The sequence below is a fragment of the Numida meleagris genome, chromosome 4, assembly GCF_002078875.1.
Source record: "Numida meleagris isolate 19003 breed g44 Domestic line chromosome 4, NumMel1.0, whole genome shotgun sequence".
In the NCBI taxonomy this organism is placed as follows: domain Eukaryota; kingdom Metazoa; phylum Chordata; class Aves; order Galliformes; family Numididae; genus Numida; species Numida meleagris.
Window position 1 is genome coordinate 52514202 of NC_034412.1, and position 25287 is coordinate 52539488.

General features: G+C 40.0%; 1 long non-coding RNA gene across 1 annotated transcript; it reads right to left on the minus strand.

Moving 5' to 3' along the window:
* Positions 579-11146, minus strand: LOC110397340. The gene is made up of 4 exons (XR_002437714.1): positions 11120-11146; positions 7142-7232; positions 3188-3338; positions 579-2314 (listed from the first exon to the last, which is right to left on the minus strand). It is a non-coding gene; the product is annotated as an uncharacterized LOC110397340 (long non-coding RNA).

Here is a 25287-nt window from a genome sequence, read left to right on the forward strand (position 1 = left end):
ATTTGAAAGACAGCCTGTAGCCATCTCATAGTTCATCACAGGTGGAGCACAAGTAGGGATGGAAATGCACCAGCACCCCCGAAAATGAAGCTCCTTCTGTAAGTGCCTATACAGTAACCACCATGACACACTACGTCGTAACCTCTGTGAGATGGTTTGTCAAGTGCTGTATATTGTTGTGACTCCATTAACTACAGCAATTTCCACCATGCAAGGACCAACTCCAGTGCAGCTGAGGTAATCTATGAATAATCTCAACTACTGTGAAAAGTAAATGCTTCCAGCCATATACGACAGTGAGACGCTGGGAGAAAGGGCCAGTTACTCAGTACACTGAGAGTAGTTTGCTAACAAACTCTCAGTGACTTTAGCAGGAATTAAGCATTTAAATATCTAATTTAAGCCTAATATTCTTAATATGATTAGAGGTCATTAGCTGAAAAGCAGTAGCCTCGAGCAAAGCACATATTAATGCATCTACCATGACTGCAGAAAGTATGCTGAAATTTATTAGTTAAATGTACCTTAGATCTTGACTTCTCAGATTTGCACTAGTGTTTAAAAATTCATCTGGCAGTTGTTACGGTGATGGTTTATTTTAGTTGAAGCCATTGCAAAGCAAAGAAGCACAGAAGAACGCAAGGCAAGTCCCAGTGTAATGCCTTTGTATGTGGTCACAGTCTCCTGTCACATCACATTTACACAGATTTATGTATTTGGGTATACAATAAGGCCAGTATTTTTCATTTCTTTGAGACCACAAACATTACGGCTTAAGATGCTTATAAGAACAAAATGAAGAGGCAAAAAGACAACTGATAATTAATCACTTCGCTTTTGGGCTGGAAAGGAATTATTCATGGTTTTCCTAGCAATGGCATTATTTCTATCCAGTGGTATTACTTCCATAGCCCACTGACTTACATAATTCATTGTGGATGCATCAAGTCCACATTAACTATTTTCAGATGCGTCAGCACAGATCTCAGGAATGACATGGTACAGCAAAGCTCATCCTAATTATTTTGGCTCCTTCCTCATAGGTAAAAACCCTCTCACAAGAAGGGCTTTCAAAGCTGAGAGAAATAACGTGGGTGTGAAGGGTAATAGTCTTCCAACCATGGATAAGAAACAATGACTAGCACTGCAATTCTCTGAGATTCCCCAAACATCAAAACTTCCATGTATAACACATGTAAAAATACAATCCTGACCTACAGCATTAGCAGGTACAGAAACGGCTCCTGATACCCAAATAGTTCCATGGGCCTCTTCAAGTCATTTGTGGAGTGACTTCACGACTTGTCAGAATCTGTACCTATGCATAAGGCTTTTCACATTGTTGCTGGAGAAGGTCTCTTTTCTGACCCTATAATTCATGATGGCACAAAGCTGATGGGGCTCCTCTTAGAAAAGGCACATGCTGGGAGGCATTTGTTGCTGTTTCTTCATCTGAACACTACAAGCATTTATTGGAACATTGGAAACGGAACTGAGAAAGCCTAACTACTGCTGTTAATGTTTGCCCTCTTCTCTCACCTCTCCTGTGCACTACATCAAGCCCCAAGGGTAGCCAGCCCACACCTGCTCCACCCAGGGCTTAGAGGAAACAGTAGCAGCTTCATTCAAGTTTTTATTAAGACATCTGGCACTCTTGGTTGATTTATCATGAAAATTAGCCTAAAGTTATTTTTCTTTATGTTTGTGGTTGAATCATAGAGAGACACTGACACATATGGGTATAAGACAACGCTGTCACTCAGTGTACCACACCTGGCTCTGCCAGATATAGAACAGCAAAGGAAGAGGTAAGAACTTCCACTTCAACAAGAGGAAAAGGTACCTGAAGACTAGTGATTAATTTGCCATGATAGAGAAAAGTAGTTCTTGTCTTCCAAGAACTGAGTGGCAGACTTGCCTCTGAACTGAGACAAACCTTTGTAGAAAATGCATTGGAGCATGTGATGAGGCCTGTTTTTAACTGCTTGGCACTGTGAAAAAACTTACCTTATTATCTGTCCTTAAAGCTTTAGCAGGGAGTTTCAGGATTCAAGGTTCAGCCTAGAAAAAATCTCAGGTCAAATGTTGGATGAGGAACACTGAAAGTTCTCAGGTAGGTGTTTTTGTTTGTTTTTTCATCTCCTGAACTCGTTTGACACTTTGCCATCTGTGGGAAAGACGTCTTGCTCCAAGCCTCCATACCATGCTCTGGGAGAAACATCTGCAGCCATTAGAGATTCTATGCTGTTGAAGTTCAAGGCAATAGCATAAAGTTCCTGAGAGAAGGCCAGAAGAAGCTTATTGTATGTCATGTCTTCGGGAAAGAAAAAAAACAAACTGTTTTTTCATCCCTTCTCCAAACGGCAATATATGAATATTTGCACTCTTGCAAACTTACCTACAAAAAAAAAAGTATTGCATTCTCTGTTGCAGAAGAGATACAAAAATCTAAAATATTCTTAAGCCCAAGAACCAACACCAGATCAAATACCGAGAGCTCTCCCAGTTTTAACTGTATAAACACGAAATTTCAGTTAGTATTTGAGTGGCATCCTGTAACGATAATTAGGATTAACAGATCTGCAGCAAGAGCATGTGATAGATACTCTAACTTCTAGTTTGTCATCTTGACAATGTATGGCAATGAGAGCAGCTGTTGTTGTAGTATAATGCATTGCCTGCCGTATCTTATTTAATTATAAACCATGAACAAATGGCTACGCTTTTACTGATACAAACATTCCCATTTATGAAATTTGTATGACAGCCCATGGCAGTGGGCTGAGCCCAAGAAGCAGCAGGTGCTATACCTGTTGTGACTTCTTTTGATGGATTTGAGATCTAAGAGAATGAAAGAGCAGTTTGCAGAAGAGTCTGTTGCCTGCTTTTCTGGGTAACAGAAACAACTCAAGCATGAGGGCAGAGCACTCACGATAAGGTGTAAAATGTTTATAACAGAGGCAGCATAATCAATTGCCCAAGGGTGGGTGCATACAGCTGGTCACCCTTTGTTTGCTCGGAGTATGGAGTAGAAGCATAGAAGTTGCTTCATGGAAAGGGAAATAAAAAAAAAAGGAGACAACACAAGCTCAAGGACACAGCTACAAAACAAATCAGGTCAAGCGTCACCTTGTGAAGTGTAAAGCTGACGATCACGCAGCATGAATTCAAGAGAGCTGCCACTCACCCTCCTGAATCACAGGTATGGAAGATGACATGCTAACAGCCTCTCTGTGCAAGGGCCACGCAGATGCTGAGCATGGCTGCCCAGGTGACAAGCACAGTACTGCACGAGCACGTGACCCAGCAGGGCAGCTGCTGCACATCATGAAGAACTGCTGCAAAGGCAGAAAATCAATAACTTGAATACATCATGTGAAATCCATATTGAGGTCGATGAACTTTATTGAAAAATTGGTTATGCTCACTATTTTCTCAATTAATTTCTATGCACTTTAAACCTTGTTTTATATTTCTTTTTTTCTTAAGGGGTAGTACCACATGCAACCAGATCACAGCCCTTTAGGCAGATCCGCGGTATCAACTTATTTCATAAATTGTTTGGGCCTCAAGTATTGATTGTTATGCTCCATTCAAAGTATTGACTTTGTATGTTTGTTGTCATCTGTACCCTGAAATAGTCAAACACTTAAACGTTACTGCTAGAACCATGGCATGTTCTTCCAAGCTCAAACGTGAACTTTTGTCAGTAGTCAGAGCCTGTATCTGCATAAAAAGAGTCAGAGCATTAGAAGAAATGCTCAGTGGGATTGTTCAGCAAAACCTTTATCTCCCCAGTGTAGGAGATAGAAGCAAAGGGCAAGTAAGGAAAAGAAATAAGAACCAGTTTCTAAATGAACATCCAATAATAATCCCACAATATTCAACAATGTTCTTTTGAGACAGAGAGGTCTACACATGAGTCTGATTCACAGGGTCAAAAATTTTCTATCCAGTTGAACATTATTATTATTCTCAGCATCTAGAAGATTCGCTTCCAAAACCCCCAGCTGAAAAAGATCAGCAACCACAAGCCTAAGGTCAGTCTGAGAATCACGGCACATTTTTCTGAAATTTTACCATACTGGAACAGACTATGAAGAGTAAATAATTATTAAAACTATTGAAATCTTCATTTCAGGACTAGGTTCCCCTTTGGGAAGATGTTTCACTATGTCACAGGACTTCAATCAGAAGCAGTCTGGTCAGGTCCTCAGGATCTAGCTCAGTCTTTCCTACATCAGCCTCTCCTATCAAAGGAAAATACCATTCTGCCTTTCCACGTTATTCACTGCAAGTTACAGAGCTCCAAATGCTTTTAAACACTACATCAAGCTTACAAACACCATGTGAAGCTTATTAGAGCCACCTTCCAGCTGTGCTATGCTGATCTACAGAGAGGGCAAAGAAGAACAGAAGACCAAAACAAAACAGCGTCTAGGCTTTTAATTTTCTCTCCATGATGAATCGAGATGGCCTCCTATAGAGAAGTCGCTATTGATAAAAGCTGTTCTAGTCTTACAGGGTCAACAAGGCCAGCAGAGATAGCACCATTATTGCTTTCCTGGAAGGGAAAATCTCCTCTTTGGAGGCTGTCCTCTCTGGGACAGGTTGGAAGAAAAATTCTGAGAGGGCTGTATTTAATCTCTCCAAAACGTCTGTGCTAATATAAAAGCTGGAAAAGAAAAAAGTGCTGGACTGATGGGAAAAGATGCAGTTCAAAGCCTTCATTTTACAAAAGCATCAGTAGAAGGTTACCATTTTTCCCCTCTGAGCCAACTCCTGTTGGCTGGATTGTCAAGCTGTTTTTTCCCTCCTCAGCCATTCAAGTGACAGAACTGCACGCCATTTACTCCTCTTGGCTACAAAGGAATATGGAGGAGTCATTTTTTCCCTATATGATTTTAGGAAAAATCTCAAGAAGTTACTGACTACTGGTTTTAGGTATACAGTCCAAACTATCGTAACAGAACCCAGCTTGAAGAGTAGAAGCCCTTAGCACCTTCTCAAAATCATACACCTTTCAGGTAGCCAAAACTAAGCTGTAAGCAAGAAAAATATATATGAATATCTGACTTCATTGAACTGTAGAACCTCCTATAACCAGTAGATTCAACATCTAGAGAATAGCCCTTGTGGACTTTATTTGGAGTCAGCTGATTCTGGAAGAACTCTGTGCATGTAGTAATAAGTATCAGTATGCTAGTACAGATTATCATAAAGATGAGACAAGGGACAAACACGCTGCCGATGGAGATTGGTTTGGTTTTTTTTACTAGCTGTGACATTTTGAGTTATTGAAAGAATTTAAATAAGAACTGCAGATATGAATCACAATCAAGCTAAATTTCCTATAAAGAAAAACAGCTTTATGCACCATAATAATATATGGGTAAGATAATTACATAAGAACCAGAAAAAGAGTAATCTGTAAAGCTATACGATGAGAGAAATGCAGAGATTGAATACCATTTCATGTGGTTCAGCAAATGATGGCTTAATGTCTGGCACACATCACATGATTAAAACAAAATAAAAGTGCTACAGAGAGTTTGTGGGTGCCATTCAAACAGTGCTGCACGTGTTACACAGTAAGTCATCATAAGTGATTTCTCTGACAGCACCCTAGGAACATTTGCAGACACTCAAAACAGTCTGGCATTTCCAAGTTCTGTTAAGTATCCCCTCCAAAACCCATCTTACTCCTGCCTCCATCAGTAACACTTCCATTAACTCTATAAAGACAGGAAACGAAGTAAGAGGCCAAGATGTCCAAATCCATGCTTTAGAACTATTAATGTTATTAACAACAAACACACTGTCAAAATATCATGTGTGCCTTTTCCCTGATGCAAAATCCCAGTTCTGTGTAACAACTTTACTGATAACACTTGAAGTTAGCAAAGAAAAGAGAAAAAAAAAGAGGCATAGAAGTTAAGCTGTGAAACTCCTTGCCAAAGGGGATTGTAGAAGCTAAAATAGTATGTGGCTTCAAGAAACAATCAGACAAACCCAGGAAAGGAAAGACCTTAGGAGCCATTAAATGCAAAGAAGCTGTCCACTACACAATGTACACAAGACACTGAAAAGAAGGCAAGGGGAACATTCTAGGGACATACGAATTTACAGACTGTTACCCTTTAACTCCATCAGCTTCTGCTACTGGCTGCCAGTTAGCAGCTTCCCGTCTGACTGACTATTCTTTCAACTTTAATGAACAAACCATTAATTACATTTCTACCTTACATCACTCTTAAGTCTCACGCTGCTGCTGTGCATGTTTTGCCCTAGTAACCTACATTTATATAATGCTGGTGCCTTAGATGACCCTGGAAATATCTGGGCTGCAGTCCTGACTGCTGCCAGAGAGAAGTCATGCAGAAATCCTTCTGATATGGAAGGTCCCCAAAGCATGTAGCCAGGGGGCAGCTGGGATTTGGTGGCAGCCAGAGGCCAGTCTGCTGCTGGACAGCAGATGCAGCATACGTACTCCACAGTTGGGGCTATGGGTCCTGGATCTCCAATATCCAGGAGTTTTAGAATCATAGAATCATTCAAGTTGGAAGGAAGCATTAAAGGTCCAACTCCCCTGCAAAAGAACAGGGTTACCTACTGCTAGATCAGGTGCTTAGAGTCCTGTTTACCCTGACCTTGAAGGTCTCCAGGGCTGGGCATTCACCACATCTCTGGATAACCTGTTGCAGTGCTTTTCTAATGCTATGGTGAGATCTGTCCCCATACCACTCATAGCATACTCAAGTTTTTATATGTATGAATACAGGGACCTACCAAACTTCAAAATCCTCCTTCAAAATCACTACTACTATACAATGATGCTTCATTCAAATTCCATCAAGACTGATGAAGTCCAAGTTAATGGGAGGGCTATGCAATAAAGCAGTCAAAATAGATTTATTAGGCTCGAAAGCACATTAGCCAGGCAATAGGAAGAAGAGTATGAGTGAGAGACCTTACAGTTACTTGGTAAATCTGTATCCTTCTCTGCATCACAGTGCATCAAACTTAGTAATAAAATGATGGAACTACCACTGGCAGTTTCTACCACAGACCTTTCAGCAACAAATAAAGCCAGATACCCTCCTCTCCCATGCATTTACAAGAATTACACTCAGTTGATTACCTCAAGTGATATGTAGATGGAACTGATGATGTAGCAGGGCCTCAGGTTAAGTGTATATGCAGGACTTTACAGCACTTCTTTAAGAGGAAGTCTAAAAGCAAAATATAAAGGAAGGGACCCTTTAGATACACAGCATAGATAATGTTTCACAAAAATTTCCTTCTCAAGAAAACATAGGACACCACCAGCAGAGTATATAAAGTCCCTGATTCCTCAGTAGAAGTCCACAGGAGCCTGTGGCAGACTGAGTTCCTGAATCTACAATCTGAGACCTGGTCTTGCTTTTATGTAAGACCTTCCTTCTTTGCATATCCACCTCTTCCCCACAGAAGCTGGAAAAGAAGAAAAACACTGGAAAATACGGTGTTTGAATTTTGATAGCTGTAGAAAGAAATACCTCCATTAGGAAAGTACAGCTCTCAGAATCAGCTGCTCAACCTTAGCACTGGATGGGTGGCAGCAGTGTTAGTGGAAACTTATCACACTTTTATTAGTAAATTGAAAAGCATTTGGATAGCAATCACTGTAATCAGCATTTTCACAAAGCCCTAGAAATTGTAATGAGCTTTTAGAGAGCAGCTGGCTTCACATCCTAATCAATAAAGGCAGTGTTTAACTTACCTACCCAAAAGCCAGAATACTCAGTCACTGAACTTTTAATGTTGAGTTTAACTACTGATAACCAGGCCTTCCAAAGCAGACACTCAATCAGGGAGAAGATGCCCTTGCATTATTTCCATATATCCCTGAGGCCAGTAATTCCTTCTCAAGGATTTCACTTAGCTCTGCCCCTGAGAACAGGCATGTGTCTTTTTTTGTCTGTTTTTAAGTACCGTGTTGTAGCTGGAAAGCCTGCTATCTCACTCCAAAGAACAGCATTCTTGTCTGCTCACATTTTATTTAAATTTAACACTGGATCTATAAAACACTGGTGGGTTATAGAAGCTACTTCACTCCTTCTGTGATACTACAATTTTCTTCCACAGTCAAGCACTGGCAGGACGTAAACAATGTTCTTTTCTTATTTAACTTTTCTTTGTTTAATTTCAGGGAAGAGTTTAGTGGATTTTGCTGGTTAGGGTAGTTGGTTTTTGTTATTCATTTATTTCACAAACAAAACCTGAAACAATAGCATGTTTCTGGATTTTCCCCAGAAAAATGATCAGTGTCATTCCCGGGCTGACACCAGCAGGTGGAGCCCCATCAACTTTCTATGCAGCAGAAATATTTCTTCTGAGCAGCTTTTGAAGTAGATTGGGCACTTATGTCATGCACATATTTTTCATCTGGACAAAAAACACCTGGCTTTTCCTGCAGAATCTTCAACCGTATCTCACCATTATCACTGCGACTGTATTTAGCCATGGCAGAAAGATATTTCTGCAGGAAATAGGCTAGGTATTTCACAGCAACAAATCTGTCAAAAGCCTCAGCAAGAGCTCTCCTAAGAACTTGGTGCTGGGCTGGAATACCTGGCCTTCTGATATGCATGTAGCCCCAAATCATGCAGCTGGGCTAAGAAGATTTAAAAGTGGCAGAGAGGTGAGGTTTCCTGCACAACGCTGCTGCACGCCACTATGCCAGCACCCTGCTCTATGCCAACACACACAAGATCTATGGGAAACTGGATCTCTCTCTTTTGACATAATGAGGCCAGGAACATAAAAATTTCAGACCCTAGTCGAAAAAGCAGGGGTGGATTCTTCACAATCCAGTAGGAATTGTGAGCCACATCCCAGATCTCCACTTGGCCTTTTGGGCTTTGTACATGGACAGAAGCAAGGTTAGGGATGGGGGACCTGAGCTCTGTGGCGGTAATATATCTGCCAGCTTTAAGAGCCTATAGGGCTGTTTCTACTCCGGGGACCAAAATGGAAAGATGATTGCTTCAACTCTTCATCCTAAGGGAGAGAAAATCTGGTTGTCATGGCGAGACAGTCTGCCACGTGGTGATGCTGTGTTCAAGGGAACATGAGTTAAAGTCTTTGATACTACCCAGAGTTTGGGAGGGAACAGAAAACTGAGATTTAAGTCATGGCAACACTGGTCTGAGCCCTTTGAAAAGGTGGGAGGGGTTTCTTCAAATAACCTCTCAAGCAGAAAAATATTACCCTTTGCTTATCCTGAATCAAAGTCAAGGCCCACAAAAAGCACTGTCCTAGCTTCCTACAATACAGTCTGATCACAGATGCTTAGTTGCGTGGATGCAGCAGTAAAACCAAGACATTTTTCCCTAAAGTTGATCACAAGACTCCTGTTCATTGCAGTGAAATTTATCAAGCCCTACAAGCATTTTGCAGCACAAGATAAAAATCCTACAGATTAAACATCAAAGCTGTGAGCCATCCAGCCCCTGTAACAGCAAGCTTATTAACTCAATGGCACGCTGGATCCCAATGCCTAGAAAATATGCTTACTTCTCTATTCCTCAGCCACGTGGTAATTTAATACTTTGGACAGTATGTCAGTACTAAATCAAATACTTTCCCCTGACTGTGTCACAGGGCATACTGCTGACTGACAAGAAGCAAGACAAATACACCTTCCCATTCCTACCAGCAACCTACTAGCTTTTATGCGTATATGATTAAGAAGGGAATAAGAAGCAGCCAATGTTTCTAGTTTATGTCAAAATATAGCAGGCCAAACTTTGCTGTTGAGCACTTGTGATTTCAGCCTCCAATTTTAGAGAAAATAAGGTATGAATAATAAAAATAGTGAAAATGGAGTGAAAACAACTCAAATATCCGGCTCTGGATCATCTGTGTAATCAGAAAAGGTCGGGACAATCTGTTCATTGTAACAGGTTACTCCTTGGAAAAATATGGGAAGATATCAGGTCCCCAGAAATAACTGCATTTCCAGCAGTGTTTGAAGTGACTATCTGTACCGCATGTACTTCTCAGTAAGTTTATTGTGTTTGGTTAAAGCATATGGGAAGAATTTGAGACGGGATGCCATAATAGTAGTTGCTACTATTTTCCTTGCTTGAATAAACCAGCGCACCTTAGTTAATTTCACTCTAACTGTTCAACCCAAGTCTCACAATAACTCCAGCATCTAAAAATCTAACTTCACTCAGAAATCACCTGCAACACTTCCTGACTGTATTTGAATGTACATAAGTCAGGGCTGCACTGAGAAGGTGGAAGTCACCCAGCTGCCAAGTTTCCACTTGAATGCCAAATACACACTCTCAGACTACTCACAGCTTAACAGGTACTCTGAATTACCAGCAACATCCCCCCCGCTTCATTAGCAGCTGAGGATTGTTTCTGCACTGGAGGTTTATACAGCGCTTTCTCCTCCAAGATCCAGCTTCCCTGGGAGACCTAGCTGATCAGTTCAGCTGCTTTCACTTTGTTAAATGAACCAGAAAGCAAGCTGGAGTGCTCAAAGAGGGATGCGTGGTGCTGCTTACCTCAGTCTATACCTGAGCATTCCAGCATTTTCAGGATTAGCCGAATCAGAGAGGATGATTTTAGAAGTTTCCATGTGAATTATAAAATCAAAAATAAGGACTGAAGCAGCACAGGGATTGGAGGTTATCTGCATCTATCATGTGCTGGTCTCCAACATATAAACAACAAAGGAATGCTGCCACACCATTGCTTGTCTGGATGCTACTTTACCACTCCACATAGATAAGACCACACCTGGGAGCAACCCAGAAGAATGGTGGAAGAGGACCAGAAAGATGGAGCATTTAGTCATTAGCTACTTATTTCACTATTCTGCAACTTTATGAAAGGGATGCTACTCACTTAAAGTGTCACATCTCTGGATTGCCAACATGCCTGGTACACATCTGATGCTTACTGGGAAGGTTTATCTCCTGCACTTAATATTCTGGGGATGTAAGTCAAGGTTTCAACATGCATATCCACTCATGAACACAATCCAGTATGGTGCCTACAGCAAACTGGATTGAGACAGCACTGGACATAATCCTGAAACAAAGGAAGAAAAACTGCTTACCTTAGGAAGACCTCCGCTAGACAGGGATCTCCAGCAAGATAACCTCACCTCCACTGCCAACCCTTAAATGAGGTCTGGGAAGGGGTGGATCCTGGCTCCACCCCTTCTGGTCACTCAGGTGCACTGCATGCACCAGAGCTCCTCTGGGTTGGCCCTGCCTTCCCACCAGGTGCTCAATCACTGGTTCAGACCATGACTTAACATTTCTGCTACACTAGTGAAAGCACAGTGCCTGTTCTAAGCTAAAACTTTTGCTTTTTCCAGCTCTCACTATCCTGTATTTCCCTAGACCTACCTACCACTACATACTTGGATTGATCAATAGTACGTATAAAAGCACACTGTTAGTAATTTTTTTTCTGTAAGAGACAAATGGCTGTGTCATCTTTGGGCATGTAAAATTCACTGTCACACTGTTATTTGACCTCATATAGGACAAAGACCTGTTATATACTCAATTTGATATCGTGGCTGATACCATTTGATAATATTCTGGTTCATTACAAAGGTCAACCTTTCAAATCCACTACTTCTCCAGGTCTGCTCTCTGTGGCATTGTCATTAAGTAGATGCAAAGGCTTACCTCGTAGTTCTCATTAATGATAGCAAAAATGAAGGGCATTCCCATTAGAGTTAACTCCAGAGACAGCACTGGACATGATCCTGAAACAACGTGATCAAACTCTCACTAGCATCTCCAGTTCAGGCAGCTAGGTGGAGTGATGGGAGAGAATAACTATTCTTTGGCATACTAGGGTGCAATCCAACAGAAACTATTGCTGGATGACAAGTCTGTGTTATACGTATTGTAAGAAAGCCTCAGATAAAAATAATACACTAATGATGGCAGAACTGTTTATCTACCTCATTAAGCACCAACTCATCCTGCTATCCAGCCTTTTTCACTTGATGATGCTACTATATAAGGTAGAAAGACCTAAGCACAGCACTTCCTAAGAGGTTTACTTTGCCCGTATTTTTTATTCCTTGTACAGCAATTCAAAATAGCATCTCTTTGCTTCTCATTTGCATTTGTAGAACACAATGGATACCATTATTAGTAGTTTTAAAAAGTATTATCATAAGAAACAGGAATATGGATAGACCAAAAAAGTCAGTTTAGAAAAACAGCTTAATCAAAACATATAAAGTAGTGTTGTTCTAAACAGCTAGAAGAAAATACTTCACACTGTATATTTCATCACAGAATCCAATATTGACATCTAACAGATGGAGGATAGAAATGTTAACGCATAGGCAATTATTAAGAAGTCATTTCAGTATAATAGGTGGACAGAGATCAATTAACCTCTAGTCATAAGTTGCACACTAAATAAAAGCAGCAAAAAAGAAAAGGGTATTAATTACCAGCTGAGAGGAATGGAGTTAATGTAATTCACTCTTTAAGGTAATTTCACTCTTCAAAGCATATGAGAAATAGTAATAAGCAACTGCTTTTCCAACTATCTGTATTTTGGACAAATCTTAAAAAAAAGTATGAATGCACATATTTGCGTGCATAAAATAGTTGTGTCTCAATGAGGTTGCTGAAGAAAACCCGGTATTATTGTCTAACTTTGCTCCCTTTTAGTATTAGGTGCTTTGATTTCTGGAGGGTTTACTCAGAAAAATTTCAATTGTTCTTCACTGTGCAGATTCAGGAGAGCCAGATTTTTAAAGCAAAGGTTAAGTGTATGATGGCTGTGTGGCAAGATTATTGATGTTTTTGTGCTGTCTTGCTGCAATAGCCACTAAGCATAATAATATTCAGCTCCTTATGCATCTCAAAAACTATGAGATTGATGTTATTCCGCCTACTTTCAGATGGGGAAACTGAGGCACAGGAATAGGAAAAGACGTCTCTAAGTTTTCCTCTCAGCTTGTACTGAGGTGGCCATAGAAGCCTGGCAGGTCCCCCGACTCATAATTATACTGGGCCTTGGTTGCCTCCCAAATCCCAAGAGAGATCTATGTGTGGAGCTGTAGCTCTGCAGCTGGAACAAAAGCAGGTACTGGCAAGGATTGGCATTGATGAGAGTCAGAGAAAATTGTCATGCCTTGCACACACACGGCGCCTATTTGAACTTGATGGCTTTTGTGCTGACAGGAACAGCTGTGCTCACTCCCCTGATTTGATAATGAGATCTGTAAGTTTGTAGCATGCCTTTTCAGAACCGAGAAGATCTGGTCTGAGTTTGATGTTTTGCCTGGGACAGACTTCCCCCTCTATTTCTCACACCCACCTCTGCATCTTTGTTCTCTCCCTCCCTGAAGACTTGGAGGACATTCAGGTCTAATTAGTGCTAATAAAAGTGCTCCTCTCCAAGGATACATTAATGGGATGGACAGAAGAAAATAAAAGAATGACACATACAGATCTGGCAATGTAAACAAGTGGCCCCTCCTTCACTCTATTCCTGTTCTCTTCCCTGACCCAATTTATGTCCATGTAGGGCAGCAGATGGAAAAGAAGGATAATTGCTCCACTTGGAGGTTACAGTCTAGTAAGATGCAGCTACTCTCTTAAATAATTAGTCTATCCTTTTCATCTGGCTTCCAAATGTATTTTTCCTCCAGTTCTGGAGGCTACTGCACAGCCACAAAAGATGAAGTCTGTGTATTCTTGATTCCTTGCTTTGAGATTGCAAAATATTTAATTTCCACCAGCTTCTACTTTCATCCTTTTGCTCACAAGTAGCCACATTGACAAGTTTGCTCTACCTTTGTTTGAAGACACTGAACAGCTACTCTTGCCAGTTGCAAAGAGTAATGCTCACACAGGGTAAGGTGCTTTCGCCATACCCAGTGTGACAGCAAGGTTCTCGTACCTCAGCAGAAGGACAAGAGGAGAGTATAAAGTCCAGCACAAGGATTTACTGGGCTTGTCTTAAAAAGTCACGACATTGTGCAGCCTACAGTTTCCCAGATGCAAAGTATTCACAGCCTAGCCATGTGCCTGGTCTTCTGCATGACAGGCCTGACAAATTCTGGATGGGACCTGTCTGCATCCTGGCTATTTTAAAAAGATATCAGACTTTTTCCTGGACTTCAGCAAACCATAAAGTAGCAAACGTTAGGATTACTGTAGCCTAGGGCTGTGAGTAGGGAAGGATGAAGAGCTCTCTTGGTTCTTCAGTCACAGAATTGAGATATGATACTCTGATCCTTCCTTGTATGAATTTCTCGCCTGCTTCTTTGCAAGAGGAACACATTACGCTAACAGACTCATACTAGGCAGAATGAGATCTAATATTCTTGGGAAAGTGAAAGCATCTAGCCAGAAATTAGTGTGGGCTGTTTGGGAATCAAACACTACGATCTGTACTACAAACTTAAGGCAGAGGCCTATTGTCTTCCTTAGTTTAACTTCCATTAAAGACTCAGATTTTCTTATTTTCTTTCTAACTCTAAGGAGACCAAGATTTCCCCCTCTGTGGCTAAAATTTAACACAAAGAAGTTGTTATCTCATTGCTGCAGTGAAAAGCATTGCTGCAAATCCAGTCTGCACCTGCCAGCCTGGGGATGCAATGCCAGCTGAAAAGCTTCTGCTGATAGGCTTTGCGTAGGCTTGTCCCTGCCCTTTGAAACAATGGAAACAAATTATGTTTTGCACAAACAGAGACAACCAACTATTAACATTTTGCTATTCTTTGATCTCCAGGGTGCTCCAATATTACTGACAAACTTGTATTTGACAACAAAGCCTCTCAAGATACAGAGCCTATTGAACACTATTCATTACAGACAAGCAAGCTGAACAACTTTCCAAGCTATTACTTGTAATGATGATGATTCAGACAAAACAAAAAGAAACCACTGTTACAAATTCCCTTTCAATTTCTGTCAATATGTATCGTAGGAACACTGTGTTAAATAGTCCTTAAAGAGGACTTTTACAACTTGAGTGGGAAACACAAAGTAAAGTACAGCAGGAGGCAATTACAATGCTGTGCTGCAAATCTGAGAGAAAAGGCAAAATGGAAGAATCAGTCATTTGTAACACAGGGAGATGATTCATCTAGTGAGGAGCCCATGGCCAGGGGCATCACATGCATGTTGTGGCCCTCCTTGGCTTTGTCCCAGCCTTACCACCTCTCTGGACTCATGTTACAAAGAGATCCCACCAGGAATGGTGCTGGGACACTAAAGCAGAAGATGACTTTTGAAATATCTTCCAGTCTTAGTTTCAATACACACATAAAAAAAAAAACAACAAACAAACAAAAAAAAAACCTGGAACTGTAGTGAAGATAGCAGCAGTTATTTTCACCCCAAAGAACATTCAGCTTAAGAGGAAAAAAAAAAAAAAAGAGAGAGATTAGACAGGCACATAAGAAAAATGAGTGCATAAATGTGGAGGAAGAGGGGGAAACTTGGGAAAAATGTGAAATAGGTCTGGAGGGTGTCGTCTTGTAAATTGGTTGGAAAAAATGTTACTACTTAGAATAATTTTGCACAGCGCTGAGCACAAGGTGTACTGGAGTCATCCTAACTGAAATGTCCCAGCACTGTTAATAAAATTGTTATAAATAGAGGCTCTAAAAATAGAAGACTTGAGTAGCCCCAGCTGGATTACATGCTAATTTTCACATTTTGGCTGCAGCTCAGGCCAAGGATTCATCCAGTACCAAAGGCCACCGCTTTCTTCTCATATCTTGTCACAAACTGCTTACATTCAGAAGCATCCAGAGAAGTTTCCTTGAAATCTTTACAAAACTGTGGCACTTTTTGGTGAAGAGTTTCAGTGATGCTTTCCAGGAAGTGGCTGACGTGTAAGGAGGAGTGAAAAGCAAAGGAAATATAATTTCTGGTCAGGACAGAGGGATAGTTAATAAAGCATGATATCTTTTAAAATGACTTGTACTAGCTCCCAAAAGGCAGGTGGGAAACATGCTCTAAGAAATGTATGCCTATAAGGTAAACTTTCTTCCTCACTCCTGGTTATTTACAGGTGAATCACACTCTTTTGTATAAATAAGCCTACCTGTTATTCTAGTATCCTCTCTGACATCAGTGTAAATGTATTAACATCTTCAAAATATCTAAACCAGTATGCTATTGATTCAATAATTTCTTGTTCCATAAGTTATCTTTCTAATACTCAAGGCATTTAATTAGCTGTAAGTAGGTTACCATGCAATTTTAATACCAATTTTTCTCATTGTATAAAAAAGGAAAAATTTAAGTCTGTGGTCCTTTTTTTTTTTTTCAAGATGGTATTTATAAACTGCTCATAAATCTCTTCTGATTCATCTCCAATAGAAATGTCTTAATTTCCACTTCTTTTCAAGTACTTTTTTTATTTGGGTGCTTCTCAAGGGAGAGATGGGCTGAAAATAGGAGGAGGAAAGTAAATGGCAAGAGAAAGCTCAGGTGTAAACTTCTCACTACATTGCTCTCACATATCCGTAACTTGTGCTGTTATTATAAGAAAGGGCACTTTTGTTTCTGCTTTGTCTCCTTTACATACTAGATTGCCACTAAATTACAGTAGTTTGTTCTTGCCATTCTGTTCAGATGGTTTAGGAGTACATGTGTTGTTGCTCTCCAATCTGGTTTGCGTAAACTGCCTCCACACAGTTTTGAATTAAATCAATTTTAGCTGTGGGCAATCATTGACTTATATATCTATAGATAGATGAAAACTCCTTTGTAAAGTTGACAATCACTCTGCAAGCTTTTAATATGAGCCCTTCCCTGAAGCCAATTTAGATTGAGCTGATTCTGCCGATAGGCTGTGGCACGAACAACATGACCTTCCAGCTCTGAGGGGTGAAATCTCAGCTCTGCTGAAATTGGTGTCAGATGAAAGCATGAGCTCATCCATTGAGCTCAGCTCCTTCCCTCCCTTCCCTCGCACCCAGACTTTCATACTGCCTCTACTTCCATTACTTCTCAGTAAATACTAACCTTTAAACTTCCATAAGCAATGGTGAAGCTTTCAGTGTTTGGAAAACTGGTTCTTCTCCCATAATACAACAGAACATTGATCTTGAGCAACTTACCATCATCACTTGATCTCTATGGCCATGACAAAATCACCTACAAAACCCCAAACATTTTTGTTCAGAAAGCAGCATTTTCCAGTTGAGCCTAAGTTCTAAAAAAATTAAATACAGGAGAAATGTATTTGTCAAAATGGCCTCATTCAACACAACATGAGAGAAGAAGAGTAGACTAAATTGCTGAGAAGCTGGAGTGAAAAACCTCTTGCTTTTTTCCTGTGCTGGGATCCCTCAGCCAGAATCTGTTTTTCAGAATAAACATTCATCCAGGTCTTGATAGAAGGGGAAATAAGTCTCTGACTGTGACTGGAGACCCAGCACATAACTGTGAAGATCAGTACATGATCATGACCTTGGGCCATACGTGGGGTTCTCCGTATTTTATAAAATTCCCTTAAGGTCCCCCTCTTCGGAAGAGCTCATGGACCTAGCTTCTGAGACAGGAGGACTCAAGGAAAGAATCAAGTCTATATTCATTTTTAGATTTTGTCACTTGTAACAATAGTTAAGGACTCTAAACAGTGCTTGAGTCTGCCTTGGGTGGCACAGGAAGAACATCTGCAAGAGAAGAAACTTAACTAGAATAGAACGGCTCAGTTGGAAGGAATCTTCAAAGTTCATTGAGTTCAACTTCCTGATCTCTTCAGTGCTAACTAAAAGTTAAAAAAAAAAAGTTATCGCAATCCACTCCTGCATCCAGATCATTGATAAAAATATTGAGCAGAACTGTCCCTAAAGAACAGCACTAGTGACCATCCACCAGCTATATGTAGCCCCATTCACAACAAGTAACTACAAATTTAAAATTACTTTCTACGCAAATCTGGCAAAGATGGAATCTGTTGTTCTGGGAGATCTTCCAAAAGCCATTCCTTTTCAGAAGGATATGTGAGAAACAGGTATTTGAAAGGGAAATATGTAGCTCAGCTTGGTTAGCATCACAGTGTATTGTAAAAGCATAAGAACCAAAAGCCAAGAGACAAACACTGTTATTTTAACACTTTTAAAAAAACACATGCAGTATCCTGCAATTTCTCCTCTTGTATCCCCCGGATAAAGCCATACTCAGACAGCAGCTAACCTATTTTGATGGGGGCAGTTAGAATGCTAGTTACTGTATGAATGCTCATACATTAAACTGTTATTAAAAGGAAAGTGAAGAAGAAGAAATCAAAATTTCATCAACTAATTGAATAGATCCATTCAAGGAGAAGGAAATAACTTTGATCTGAGAAAGATTTAAGCATGCACGAGTTACATTCTTAACCCTGCTGAGCACTCTACTTAAGAAAGCGGTTCAGACTACTCCTCCATTGATTATTAAACATTACAATGAAATGTAATGGCCTTGTCAGCAAAACACTTTCAGTCACCTCAGATGTCACTGATACAACTACTGAACTAAGAGATGTTTGCAAAGGAGACAGACCAAAATATTCTGTTTACCAAGGAAATGCTACTATTGCCCATTTTCCCCTGTTTAATCCTTGCTAAACTGGCAGCATAGTTGCTCTAAAGCTCCAAAACATTGTTTTAGTATCACCATGTTTTCAGAAAAAGAAAAAAAAAGATTTAAATTACCATTTAGTTTCACTTAAGGACAGGTAAAATAACTAAGTCTTCTTGCAAAGAATTGGATTCCTTCCTGCTTTACACCTCAGTTTTACATGGCTGCAACTCACACCAAAGAATATCAGTGGGATAATAGGAATAGAAAACAAAAGCACCACAATGACTGATGTTACTGGAGTTTGAGAAAACACTTCTCAACAATGATCAAATGCTCTGACCTCAGGGATTTGGCACAGAAAAGAAGGATACAGGATAATCCAATATTATCTATGGAAGGTAGCACTGTCTTTCTAAAATTCACTGTCTTATACTGCTATTTTATTACTTTAAATATATTGGGAGAAAATGCAGACACTATTCAAGCAGCCATGCTTTATTGTGCAGAGCATGAAAATTCCTGTTTCCTCTCTGAAATCTACATTTCCAGCTTTGGAAATAATTTCTATTGATTCATCTGGCTCATGAACTATGTTTAAGAGGTTGATTAGTTAGAATTTAGAATGCCAAGGACATGCAGCATATTGAAATGATGACTTTGACCATTTCACCAAAAATAACCACTCCCAGGTAGTCTCTCTGGCCATGATACCATGGTCCTTAGGGATCAATGGCACTTTGTACACAGAATCCCTCCCATTACCACAAGTTCCTCTGTCCTTATGATGGCATATATACTCATTTTTGACAGTTTATTTTCTCAGTAACTTTAAAACTATTTCCAAATATTAATTAAACATCCACAGAATAGGCAGGAAAAAACCACACATACCAACTTATAGACACACAGTATTAACAGTGCTGCCCAACAACAGAGCAAGTCTGTGGCAGAATCATCCATACAATATATATTTCTTGCACCTCTCCTTAATCAAGCTACAATTTCCTTCTATAAATATAACGATTAGCATACACAGGGGCTAGAGAATTTGCCAGCTCTATAAGACTCTGTTTTAGACAGAAGAAAATTAATTTGCAGAAGTACTAGATGAAAGAAGGATTTTCCTGAATCTGGAAATCTGAACCGCAGTGTTACATGAAACCCTCAGGGACCAGTAAATAAGCACACAGGCTAATACAGAAAGTACACATTGTCAGGGATAGTGAATTTGAATTCCAGGAAAAAGTAACCACACATTGCTGCAGCTGTCTTTGTAACAAAATAATAAGAGTATCTTTGTACAATACTTTTGGACATCAGCAAATGAAAAGAGGTCAAAAGCTTAGAGACAAGTTATCTCAGAAATAAATTTTATCTTTTTTTTTTAATCAACCTTTGAATTCACAAGCAATATGCAAGAAAACAACAAACACCTGCATAACTGGCTCTCTAGGAGGTCCATCCCATTTGTGCTAAAGAAGATTTATCTGTGCAAAAGAGCCTGTTAAAGTTAACAACCAGTCAAGGTGAAATCAAAGGGAGCATTTGTCATTCTGCATGTGCCTGGCTCTTTCATATCTCCTTCCTTTCCCTGTTAGTAGAATTCTGATTATTTCCTGTTTTCAAATACACAGTCACTTTATCTCAACTTGAACAGGTACTTTTATTTCCCCTTTAAGAGGTTCTTCCATTACGTCCAAGGGGAAAAGTGAGAAAGAATCTAGATAGTTGATCCCTGAATATACATGCCTTACACGTCACCTGTGGGTTTCTAGTACATCAGAAAAGAAAATGCACATGAGTTGTAATGAAAAGCTCTCTTTATAGGCAAATGAACAAAATAGTGTAAGAGTCCTAGACAACTCAGAAAGTTTGGAAATGTCTACCCATCTCCAGTAAAGAATCCAATATCCATGACCACGGGATTTGTAAACCATCTACTAAACAGAGATACAGCACTGTATTTTTAGGATGAAACTCAGACTCCAGAAAAGCAAGAAATAAAGGTCTCACTGAATTCAGCAAAGCAAAGGATTGCATTTTCAGACATACTACAAAGATTAACTGATTCTCATTTGAGAAGTGCTACATTTACACTAAGTAATTCAGGAATGATTGTAGCTTATGTTTTAATCTAAGTAACTGTTTCCCCGTAGAGATTTCCGCTCATTGGAAACTGTTTCTTCAGTGCAGTAAGTGGCCATCTGCGCTTTAAAGAAGAGAGGGCTGTAAAGTTTGGAGATAACCCAAGCAGACAGCCTAATGGCACGGTTAGATGACTCATATCTGAAAATCCCCAGAACAAAACAAAAACAAAAACCAAAAAACAAACAAACAAAAAAACCCCAGACATTTCAGTGGAGATGTGACTGTGTTTGTTTGCTCTTTGCAGGGCCGTAAGGAACTTGCAAAGGTCAGCCCATTCCTCTCTGGGCAGGCTGAATTATACCTACATCATCTCTGAATGATGCGTGCCACCGGAGGTCTGTAGGGAAAAAATACCCTGTCTCCCAAGGTTATCTACTTCAGTTCCTGCCTTTCCTCATATGTTTTCCCTTTGCTTTTTGACATCAGCCTATCTGCCCTAGATTACAGCAAAAATGCATCCAGGCTGTTATTTTATCTCTGATTCCAACAGTGGCCAGCAGCAGCAGCCAAAGATTCAGTAGATTTTCAATTGAGCTGATGTATCTTGACAGAGTGAGAATGTCCATGCACTCTGATGATCTAGTTTAATTAAGTTATTTTGGACTGGGGCAGCTGTCCCCTCCCAGCTCCTTGTGCACCCCCAGCCTCTTCATTAGCAGGGCAGCTCGCGAAGCTGAAAAATCCCTGACTTAGTGCAAGCACTTGCTCAGCAACAACTAAAACATCAATGTGTTATCAAATCTGTTTTCCTCCTAAATCCAAAACAGCACCATATCAGTCACTATGAAGAGAATTATCTCTATTCCACCCAAAAACAAGGGAAGGACTGCTGCAAAACTTTCCACATGAAAATAGTCTGACATCGCACTCTGCACATGATTTGTACATTGGATGTTATATCTTCACATAGTTTGTAACAAGTCAAGCAGATTTCCATTGGCTCTCTTTACTCACTTTGACACAGAAGAAAAATGAAATCCTCATACACTCAGTGGTATACAGGCAAAAGCCATGCAAGTTCTCTCCATTCTCTTGAAATCAGACCTCACAATCCTGCATACAAAATATATGTTTAGACCATATGCTGAAGAGGTCCAAACCACTGTGTGAGGTTCCATCAGAGTGAGGTGCTATCTGCCCCTGCTAGTACAGGATTTCTTCAGTCAAGTTGAAAAAACTGACCTTCTGGCTTCTCCTTTCCCACTTTCTGCTGAACAGTTCAGCTTCTGCTGTGAATCCTCTCTTATCACACAGGGGTCCCAAGCCAACTGGTTCACTACAGTGCACTTAGAAGAGCAACTAGACACAAGCCAATACTTGGCCCTGAGAGCAGCTGCAGTGGCAGAAGATTCCCCACCAACACCAGTAACAAGGGCAGAATAAAACAACTACAGCAGTAAGAGAACAAGAGTGAAGATGAACAGAATAAGAGAGTGTTAGAAAGACAGTCAAGTATCACTTTAATCAATAGCCATGCAGACTAGCTGACAGACAGACCAGAAAGAGAAAAATGAGAGAGATGAGTCAGCTAAAGGACCAAATGTATTTAGTTGAATGTCTCTGCCCCTATGCAATGACTGACTGATTCCCAAGGTAGAAAGGGAGCAGCTGGCTGAGAGCTGCACATGCAGAAGAACGAAACTGAAGTACAGCATGCCTGTGCACAGAATAAAGCCTACTTCCTTGCATTTCCTCAGTGCACTGGCAAAATAAACTATCTGAGAGAGAGAAAGGAAAATAAAACACAAGCTGATAAGATGTTTGTTGCTCCCTTGTCTTTGCTTGTGTAAGTCTCTTTGCTCACTGTTTTGAGGGAAATATACTGCAGAACTGAGGGAAAATACAAGCTTTTGCTTGTAGAAACTCCTGGGTTTTGTGGGTTTTCTGATTCACTCTTTTTGATGTTACGCTCAGGAGAAGTGCTTAGCCCTCATATAGCACATCATGAAAGAGGCCTTATCTTTAATTGATGAACTTCAGTATCTTTGTCTAAAAGCTGAAATGCATCATCTTCAGCAAAAAAGAAAAGTAAATGCTGCGTATTTTAAGGCCAAAGCCAATGTTTCACAAATACATGCCAAACAACAGAGCAGGCAAGTGAAACTTGTACACAATTGGCCAACTCTCTGCTAGCTCAGCTCCTGAGCAGTCTCCCTCAGATGACTCCACTCACAATGTATGCAAGCCCCCAGCAAGACCCCATTCCTGTGTGCTATCTGAATCAGACCCTGCCTAGGAGCATTATTGAAGCTTTTGGCACCTCTGACAAACAATGAGGAAAAATATTGAGTTTGTGAAACCATTTGACTGACCTCAGCTGCAATTTATTTGCTCAGCACCATCTTTAGTGCCTGGATCTACAAAAGGCATAAAGTGAAACACCACTAACAAATGATAATGGGATAAGTTATAAAATAAAATATCTTTATATATATCGTTATTAAGCAGCTTTATCTTTGCTTACTCTAGTTTAATGAGACATCTCTAAAGAACCAATCTGAGATGCTCTACACAGATTGACTCAATGCTCAAGATGTGACAAGGTGTTCTTTTGTATTTGCCTTTCCTTCAGCAGTTCTCATGTCCCACTGAGCATTTAAGCTTTCCGCCAGGGAAAAGACATTAAGTGTGGATATTCACTGGGCACTGCTCTCCTGCTGCATCCAAGTGAGAGTTCTCACTCTGCTTAGGTCACACAGATTTCTGCATCCCTTGCCTCCTTTCCGTGCTTCAGCAAACAAGGAACCAGTTAACACCATTGACATCTGAAGTGTCATCACTGGCATTTGAGTTAATATGTGAAGCTGAAAGGGGCTATTTATTCACACAGCTAGTGCTTCAGGCTCTTGGCATATTCAAGCATGTATAATTGCATTGGCTACCTTCAGGTCATATTTTCAAGGATTTCTTTACAATTACAGCAGCTACAAAGATCTCATTTCAAACAAACAAACAAACCTACAACAAAGCATTTAGAAAACCAAGAAATTGATTCTGCTAGTACACGTTCTTCATGCACATACCTTTACAAGCCATAAAAAGACAGATTTTGCTAAGCTCAAGTAGCAGTTCCAGAAGCAAAGGCTCTTGACATAGCTTCCAAACCATTAGTATGGAGTAGGTCTGGCAACACAAGTATCTGAAGAGTCACTGCAAAGTTCAGTGTGGATTCACAGTGCACAAATTGCTTTATGCCCTCTGATTTCCTGTAATCATCTGATGGTATCAAGCCTGGTTGTTTCACTCTTGCTGGCACCTCTTGGTCTTCAATCATTAGTTTGACATCATCAGATATTTGGGCAAGTAGATATTTACATTATTTCCACCATTTTTTTATTTCCTTTCCAAATAATATATGATCTTTTAGCTGTAATTTATTAGCATTTGCTTCTCATCTGTTTGAGAATGTGAAGATTCTGGTCTCAGATCGGAGAACTCATTTCACTCAAACCAGGCCAAGACTCTTAAGCACAGAGTCAAGGCATAATAATGGTAAATCATATTAAACTCAAAGCATCGCTAGCATTTCAGAAAAGGAAACTGAACACTTTAACCTAAAAGTGCTTCATGATTCTGTAAGTGATAAATTATATCCAAAGAGTTTCTTTTAATAAACTTTACCTGGCAAGAAGAGAAAAATCAAGGTGATAACACAACAACTAAGGCATGTTTTATGTTTTGTCTGTCAGTCTCCCTCCAAATAAATAGACTACATACTTTCCTGCCAATGTATGGATTCTTACTTCAAACAAAGTCAATTATAAAAAAAAGACCTGATATGAATTGAGGTATAAAAAAGATGTTGCTTTTTGTTTTATTATATTCATCACATTTTGAAATACACACCATATAAAAATGTGGCAAATAAATCTAGAATAAAAGCAACTCTCATTTTCCAGTGAGAGGCTGGAAAGTTTATAAACATAAAATGCCTCCTCTCTACCTACCACTAGCTTCACAAAGAATCTCAAATAACATTACAGATCCTCACTTTTTCTTTACTTGCCCAGAGAGTCATCACAGCCCTGTAGGGAGCACTGTGGTAACCACATCATTATTTCTCTGTGGCATACAATTTAGGAACATGAAAGAGCACCCTAAAATTTTGAACTGGGCTTTATGCACCATAGCATCCACTGTGAGATCCTGAGTATGTCATACCCACCTTCAATTTGCAGCCTGAGTAATATTTCAGTTGCATCACATATTGCCTATGTGTTACAACACTGTTCCAAGTAGGACATTTCTCCTTTTCACTCTCATCAAAGCAGAAGGTTAATACACTTGTCAACGGTTTACAGGCGTTCGGCCTGCTTCCGTGACGAAGGGGACGGGGGATCCACGGGCCCACGCCCTGGGAAAAGGGGAAAAGGGTAAGGAGATGGCCCTGAGAGCAAAGAACAGCGGCAACAATCTGAGGAGAAACAAACTAATTTACTAAATAAAATATCGGAATGCAAAACAACACACTATAATAAAATATAATTACAATTTAAGCTGATAAATCCAATACAGAGAGAGAGAATGTCCCAAAATCAAGGTAGGCCTTACTCTACTACCGACG